Source organism: Papio anubis, chromosome 18 (genome assembly GCF_008728515.1).
Source record: "Papio anubis isolate 15944 chromosome 18, Panubis1.0, whole genome shotgun sequence".
Taxonomy (NCBI): Eukaryota; Metazoa; Chordata; class Mammalia; order Primates; family Cercopithecidae; genus Papio; species Papio anubis.
The window spans coordinates 34,916,835-34,924,680 of NC_044993.1; positions in this window are offsets into that span (position 1 = coordinate 34,916,835).

The window sequence follows — 7,846 nt, forward strand, 5'->3', positions numbered from 1 at the left end:
AAAACATAAAATCTTAACATAAGTTGTAGCCAAATATAAGAAAGGATTTTTCCAGAATCTAGACTTTATTCTTATTTTAGAGAAATACTTCTGAAAAAATTGCTTTATTGGCAAACAATTCCTATGTAAAGAAATAAAAGACACATATATACTCTAGGAAAGATGTTGCAAAGCTGACAGGCGACTTTGGGAAATTTGAGGGCAGTTTTCCAGTGTTACTAGAGACTTGACATTCAAGGATGTATTATGATAGTTTCTGAATTGATAGACTCTTTAGCGTTTGTCACTACCCTCAGGCCTGCAGTTTTTATTTGTGGAATTAACTCATTATCTTTACAATGCTTTGTTGAGTGCTGTTGAGAAAATGCTCATTTAATTCAATTATATACACTTACTAGGAAAAAGAAAAAGTATCTTTTTCTAGTACATGGCCCCTAAAAATGACAGCTTTACACAATGCTGAATGGAGGAAACAGCTCTGTTTCCATCAAACTTCTGGTGGAAATTATGCAAAGTTACGTTATGCTCTCTGAGACATAGTGAGGTAGTACACAACCATGTATGCTATATTACTGGGGAGACCCACTGAAATAATTTACAAGGATAATTTTTACTCTGATTTTCCATCATGTATATTGACTTTATTGATTGATTGATTGATTGAGATGGAGTCTCACCCCATCGCCCAGGCTGAAGTGCAGTGGTGCAATCGCTGCTTACTGCAACCTCGGCCTCCCAGGTTCAAGTGATTCTTGTGCCTCAGTCTCCTGAGTAGCTGAGACTATGGGCGTGTGCCACGACGCCTGGCTAATTTTTGTATTTTTAGTAGAGACAGGATTTGCTAGGCTATTCTCAAACTCCTGACCTCAGGTGATCCACCCACCTCGGCCTCCCAAAGTGCTGGGATTACAGGCGTGAGCCACCGTGCTGGCCATGTATATTGACTTTAAAATGTTACCAGCTGGGCGCCGTGGCTCACGCCTGTAATCCCAGCACTTTGGGAGCCCGAGGCGGATGGATTACCTGAGGTCAGGAGTTCAAGACCAGCCTAACATGGTGAAACCCCATCTCTTCTAAAAATACAAAAATTAGCCAGGCGTCTGTAATCCCAACTACTGGGAAGGCTGAGGCAGGAGAATTGCTTGAACCCGGCAGGCAGAGGTTCCAGTGAGCCGAGACTGTGCCACTGCACTGTAGCCTGGGCAACAAGAGAAAACTCAGTCTCAAAACAAAATAAAACAAAAGTTACCAAGGATGAAACATTGGACTGCTCACAGTGATCCCTCTAACAGCAGTCAATATTATAAATCTAGCATTTTTTTGAGTGAGATACTAGGCACAGGGAACCCCAGTCTTTCAATACTCATGAAATATAGTTTAATCTTTAGCTCATTATGGTCATGACCATAGTGAAATAAATGACACAAGATAATAAAATAGTCTTTGCCCTTAAAACTGACCTGGGTAAAAGGATGTACACATCTTTGAATACCAGCACAGTCATTCATTCTTAGAGCCATGTTGTAGCATCCCATGTTCTGGCCCTTCCAGCACTGGGAACTCATCATAAAGAAGGCCCTACAGGCCAGGCGCTATGGCTCACGCCTGTAATCCCAGCATTTTGGGAGGCCGAGGCGGGCGGATCACCTGAGGTCAGGAGTTCAAGACAAGCCTGGCCAACATGGTGAAACCCCATCTCTACTAAAAATACAATAATTAGCCAGGTGTGGTGGCAGACGCCTGTAATTCCAGCTACTCAGGAGACTAAGGCAAGAGAATCGCTTGAACCTGGGAGGCAGAGGTTTCAGTCAGCTGAGATTGTACCATTGCACTCCAGCCTGGGGGATAAGAGCGATCACCTGAACCCAAAAGTTCGAGACCAGCCTGAGCAACGTGGTGAAACCCTGTCTCTACAAAATACAGAAAAAAAAAAATGTTAACCAATTTTTTTAACCTCCCAGCTACTTGGGAGGTACTTGGGAGGCTGAGGTGGGAGGATGGCTTGAGCCTGGGGAGGTCGCAGCTGCAATAAGTCATGATCGCGCCACTGCACTCCAGCCTGGGCAATAGATGGAAACTGTCTACACACACACATACACGCGAATGACTTTTGGTAAGATTATACATAGAGTGTATGGCTTTATTAAGAAACTCCTGAACAACCTAAGAAAACACAGTTATTTCTGTACATTATTTTGTTAAAGTGTACAGGGTAGTAAGAGCTAAGAGCCTTTTCTAAATGTGCATCCAATCTTAAGAGGCTAAAATAGGAAGCTTTCATATAGCCAAGGCCCCATTAGCTTGGGAACCTGGAAAACAGAAGATGTAAGTTTCTATCAGAGTTTCTTTAAATTTATGTAAATCATAAATTTGAGCAAGGTGGTTATAAAAGACATTAAAATTAAGATACTCAGGATTTTATATGTAATAATATTGATTCCAATATCTTCAACTCTGTGGCACTGCCAATGAGGAGACCAAAATGAATTGTATTTTATGAAAGGGCTGTATTAGACCAGTGACTTAAAAGTTCCAAGTACATATAATGACAAAGCATTGTGGAATCATCTTGTACTACTGTTTATGTAGTAGTTAAAAAAGTAAAATAAAAAGAAAATGGTGCAATTTTAGACAGTTTAAAAAAATTTTACAAATACTGCAAATCATAGGTTGGTTACCACTAGACTTCCTGACTCTGCAGTGGTTGCTGTATTCACCGTACATTCTTTTAAAACACCAGGCACTTTATAATTTTGTCTATAATTGTTTATATATTTTTTCTCCACAACATGTTTTAGAACAACTTATTGCTAAGTTACTTTAACATATGTGCCATCTTTAAACTTTGTATATGAGTGTACTAAAGTTTCAGTTGCAAGACACATCTATGCACTATTTTTTTTCAGGAGCCTATTTATTCAAACTACCTTTTAAATGCAGTGCATAAAAATAGCAGGCTACTTCCACTTGCAGGCTTTTGGAGCTGGAGAAGACTTGTTTTTCAGATGAGGAAACTGAGTCCCAGCAAGTTGAAATGACTTGCCGGTAAGTGATACGATTAAACTTATTTTTTGACTCCAAAGCAAATGCTGCCAACTTAAAGATGCTTGTCCCAACTTCTGGAAATTCACTGTATCAGTGTTTGTCTTACAGCCCCATTCTTAATAATAGTTTCTTCACATTAGAAATAAATGTCAGAAATAAATGTCTACTTGCATTTGTACATGTCATGCAAACATTTTGGCACCAGATGTGGGTACAAGTAGAAAGCAGCACGTTCATCTCAGAACTGGATTTTATCCAATAGAATGTTCTGTTTATTCATTGCTATTCATGCATACCTGCTGTGTTTTAACATTGTGATAAATCCAGGGAATCAAATATGAAGACAAATATTCCCTGAATTCAACAAAGTAGGCATTGACTCTGGCCAGGAGACAAAATGTTAAATGGCATGCAGTCTTTACCCTGGCAGAACTTGAAGCTTATCACCTATTGTAGAGATGAAGCCATAAACAGATCATTTCTGCACAGCATGATAAAGGGGAGCTCCAGGGATCATGGGAGTACATGGGCCCAGTCACTAATTAAATCTAATGGAGTGTGGGCAAAGTTAAGGAAGGCTGCCTAGAGGAGAGAGCATTGGGGTTGAGCCCTGGCAGGAACAGGGTTCCAGGCAAGGGGAACAAAGACCAATGACAATGGAGAACCTTGGAATAGTTCAGTGTAGAGGATTATGAGGGATGTAAGCAAAGATGGGAGAGAGGGAAGAGAGCGGGCACAGGCAGGGGCAAGACTGTGAAGGGCTTTTATATGCCTGGCCAACAAACTTGCATTTCATCGTGCGAACAGGGGGGCCCCTTAAGGTTTTAAGCATTTACCTGACCAGGTCTGCATTTTAAATATATCACTTTGGTGGTAGCATGGGGTATGCATTAGAGGCCAGCAAGATTGGATATTGAGAGATCAGTTAGGTTTCTGCAAGTAGTTGTCGGCCTGAGCTAAGAGTGGCCGGGGAAAGGAGAAAGATCTGTGAATTGATAGGAAATGCTCAGATGCTAGACATAAATGGACTTGATGACTGATTCCATGTGAGGGCAGAGGAAAAGCATATCAATGGCATCCAGAGTGCTTAAACAATTAGGTTGTGGTGGGATGGGGATGTTTTGAGTTGGGACCCAGGAGAATTAGGTCTAGAAGGAAAAAGATCCATGTTCAGTGTGGGTCCAGCAATTGGTTTTGAGGCGCGACTGAAATACCTAAGTGTTTGGAATCTATTCTTTCATATTGCTGCATCTTTTTTCCTCTTAAAGAGCAAATTTCTCAAGAAATGTGTCTCCTTTCATTATTTTTATTTATTTTTTGTTTTGTTTTTGTGTAATACAGCTGTCATGGTCCTGTGTAAAGCCAGTTGTGAGGCAAACTGTTCAATATTATTGGGCAATGTTTTGAAAAAGATGGGGTTTGGGAGTATATGAAAGAAGGAAAGAGAAAGAATGTTCCTAGCTCTAGTTGTCCCGTAAGCATTTCAATGAATTAAATGTAGTAAATTTCTATTGTGCATAGCAATTAGTAGATGGAGAGGAGTGAAACATTTCAGGGACAAAAAGCATTTAAGAATATTTTTGTTTTTAGAAATTTGATGAGTTTGGTTACAACATATGCTCAAATGATTAGTATCTTCAGGTTTTCATGTAATGTTACCTGTGTCTTATTACTTCAAACAGACATTCTACAAATACAGTCGTGCACTGCTTCACGATGGGGATAGTTCTGAGAAGTGCTTTGTTAGGTGATTTCATTGTTGCATGAACATCATAGAGTGCACTTACACACACCTGGATGGCATAGCCTACTACGCACCTCGAATGTATGCTGTAACCTATCACTCCTAGTCGACACAGCTGTACAGTGTGTTACTGTTGTATACTATAGGCAGTTGTAACACAATGATATTTGTGTCTCTAAACATGTCTAAATATAGAAAAGGTACAGTAAAAATATGGTATTATAATTTTATGGGATCACATATGCAGTTCATTATTGACCAAAATGTTGCTATGTGGCACATGACTATACTCATTCAGCACCTACTAGGTACTGGGTACTGGGACAGCGTTGGCCATAAGTGGAGACCACGGTAGCCATAGTCCTTCCTTCACAGAGTTTATAACCCCGCTGTGGATTATAAACCGTGATAATGATCTTCCTGTCTGCATCTGCTTAATGTAATTAACATACATTGTGAGGACGACTTACAACTCTTAAATCCTGCAAGAGTGAACATGTATACCACCAGAAGCCACTGCCGTATTCAGAGGTGGAAAAAGGAAAGAAAGATTCAGTACTGCCTTGAATTTTTGCCTGTTGTGTTGGAGCTGGTGGAATTGTTCCTTAGAGCAGAAACAGGACCAGATATGGATTGTAGCTCCTGTTTATTCCTGAGTGGCTAAGAAATAAGGGGTTATCACTTATTTGCTCAAAAAGATGAGCACAAAAAAAATAGAGATTGAATAGACAGGTTTTAGAAGGAAGTTGGAAACTGGTACTTCCTTGACATTTTCATTTTGAAAACCTTGAAACCCACTGAGAAGCTGAAGTAATGCAGACTTAATTGTAAAACCAACTGGGATAATTTTTTCAGCAAAGCACAATACGTTATTTCTGTAATTTTTAATTTTTTTTCTAATTTTTTTTTTTTTTTTTTTTGAGACAGAGTCTCGCTCTTGTTGCCCAGGTTGGAGTGCAATGGCGTGATCTAGGCTCACTGCAACCTCCGCCTCCTGGGTTCAAGCAATTCTCCTGCCTCAGCCTCCCGAGTAGCTGTGATTACAGGCATGTGCCACCACGCCTGGCTAATTTTGTATTTTTAGTAGAGATGGGGTTTCACCATGTTAGTCAGGCTGGTCTTGAACTCCTGACCTCAGGTGATCCACCCTCCTTGGCCTCCCTGAATGATAGCCTTTCTCCTATCTAGCTAATCACTTGCTTTCTCTTTTCCGTTTTCCTCTGGTATCTTACCTCTTTCTATATCTTAAAATTCTCCCTCTTCACTTAATTTCTTTTCCTTACTTCCTTCTATTCTAAAACATCCCCTCTAGACCTACTCTCTTTCTGTGCTCCACTGAGAGCATTTGCGTCCTTAACTGAGCTTTTAGAAAAAACTCGATAGAAAGGTGTCTTTCTGTTGACTTTCCCACTCTCATTTCTCATGCAGCCCCATGCCATCTGGTTTTCTTTCCCTCTTTCTTTCTTTTTTTTTTTTTTTTTTTTTGAGACAGAGTCTCACTCTGTCACCCAGGCTGGAATGCAGTGGCATGATCTCAGCTCACTTTAACCTCCGCCTCCTGGGTTCAAGCGATTCTCCTGTCTCAGCTTCCCAAGTAGCTGGGATTATAGGCACCCACCACCATGTCCTGCTACTTTTGATATTTTTAGTAGAGATGGGGTTTTGCCATGTTGGCCAGGCTGGTCTCGAACTCCTGACCTCAAGTGATCAGCCTGCCTTGGCCTCCCAGGGTGCTAAGATTATTGGTGTTAGCCACCACGCCCAGCCTGGTTTTCTTAGTTTTCTCAGAAGGCCTAGTTGCCAAATCTGATGGTTTTCAGTCCTCATCCTGCTTGTTCTCTCTGTGCAGGGAACAGTGTTCCTCATTGCTTGGTTCCTCCTTGGCCCCTGCCTGTGTTGCTTTTGCTGGCCACCTCATTTGTGTATCCCTCAAAGGTAGCTCCTCTCTGGAGCTCCACCTTCCACCTCAGTGCTCTCCTTGGCCCAAGCCTGGGTATGGGGAGCTCAGTTGTCTACCGGGACAGCTCCTAATTGCCCCTCGTCTGGCTCCTCTTCCCCAAGCCTGTCTCTCTCCATACCCTCCTCCTCATTATGTCTTGGGTCACGGCATCACTCTTGCCCCAGTTACCCAATCAGTTCATGTTCCTCCCTATCAGATTAGGTCAATTCTGCCCTCTAGCCCCCTCAAAGCTCACACCTGGATCTGTTCCACCATCAGAGATACTTGAACAAAGGGCTGGGGACCCAGGGTTGAGGAATCGTCTCCACACCTAGAAAGACCACAGTCCACAGTGCGACTCCAAGTGTGCTCCATGGACTGACAGCCTACATGTATTTTTTTAAAAATAGGCTTAATTTTTAGAGCAGTTTTTGGTTCATAGTAAAATTGAACAGAAGGTACAGAAGGTACAGAAGTTTCCCACATGCCTGCTACCCCCACACATGCACAGCTTCTCTCATTGACATCCCACACCAGAATGGTGCATTTGTTACAATTGCTGAACCTACATTAACACATCATTATCACCCAAAGTCTATAGTCTACATTAGGGTTCACTCTTCGTGTTGTACGTTCTATGGGTTTGGACAAAGGTATAATGACATGTTTCTACCACTATAGTATCATATAGAATCAGTTCACCTCCCTCAAATCTTCTGTGTTCTGCCTGGTCATGCCTCTCTCTCCGTAACCCCTGGCAACAACTGATCTTTTCAGTATATCCATAGTTTTGCCTTTCCAAGAATTGCGTATAATTGGAATCATGTACTATGTAGCCTTTTAACACTGGCTTCTTTCACTTAGTAATATGTATTTGTTACCTTCTTAGCTTTTCATGACTTCATAACTCATTTCTTTTTAGCACTGGATAGTATTCCATCATCTGGATATACCACAGTTTTTTATCCATTCACCTCCTAAAGAACATGGTTGCCTCGATGTTCTGGCAATTACAAATGAAGCTATTGTAAACATCTGTGTGCAGGTTCTTGTGTCGACATAAATTTTCACCTCCTTTGGGTAAATACCAAAGAAAGTGACTGCTAGATCAAACGTTA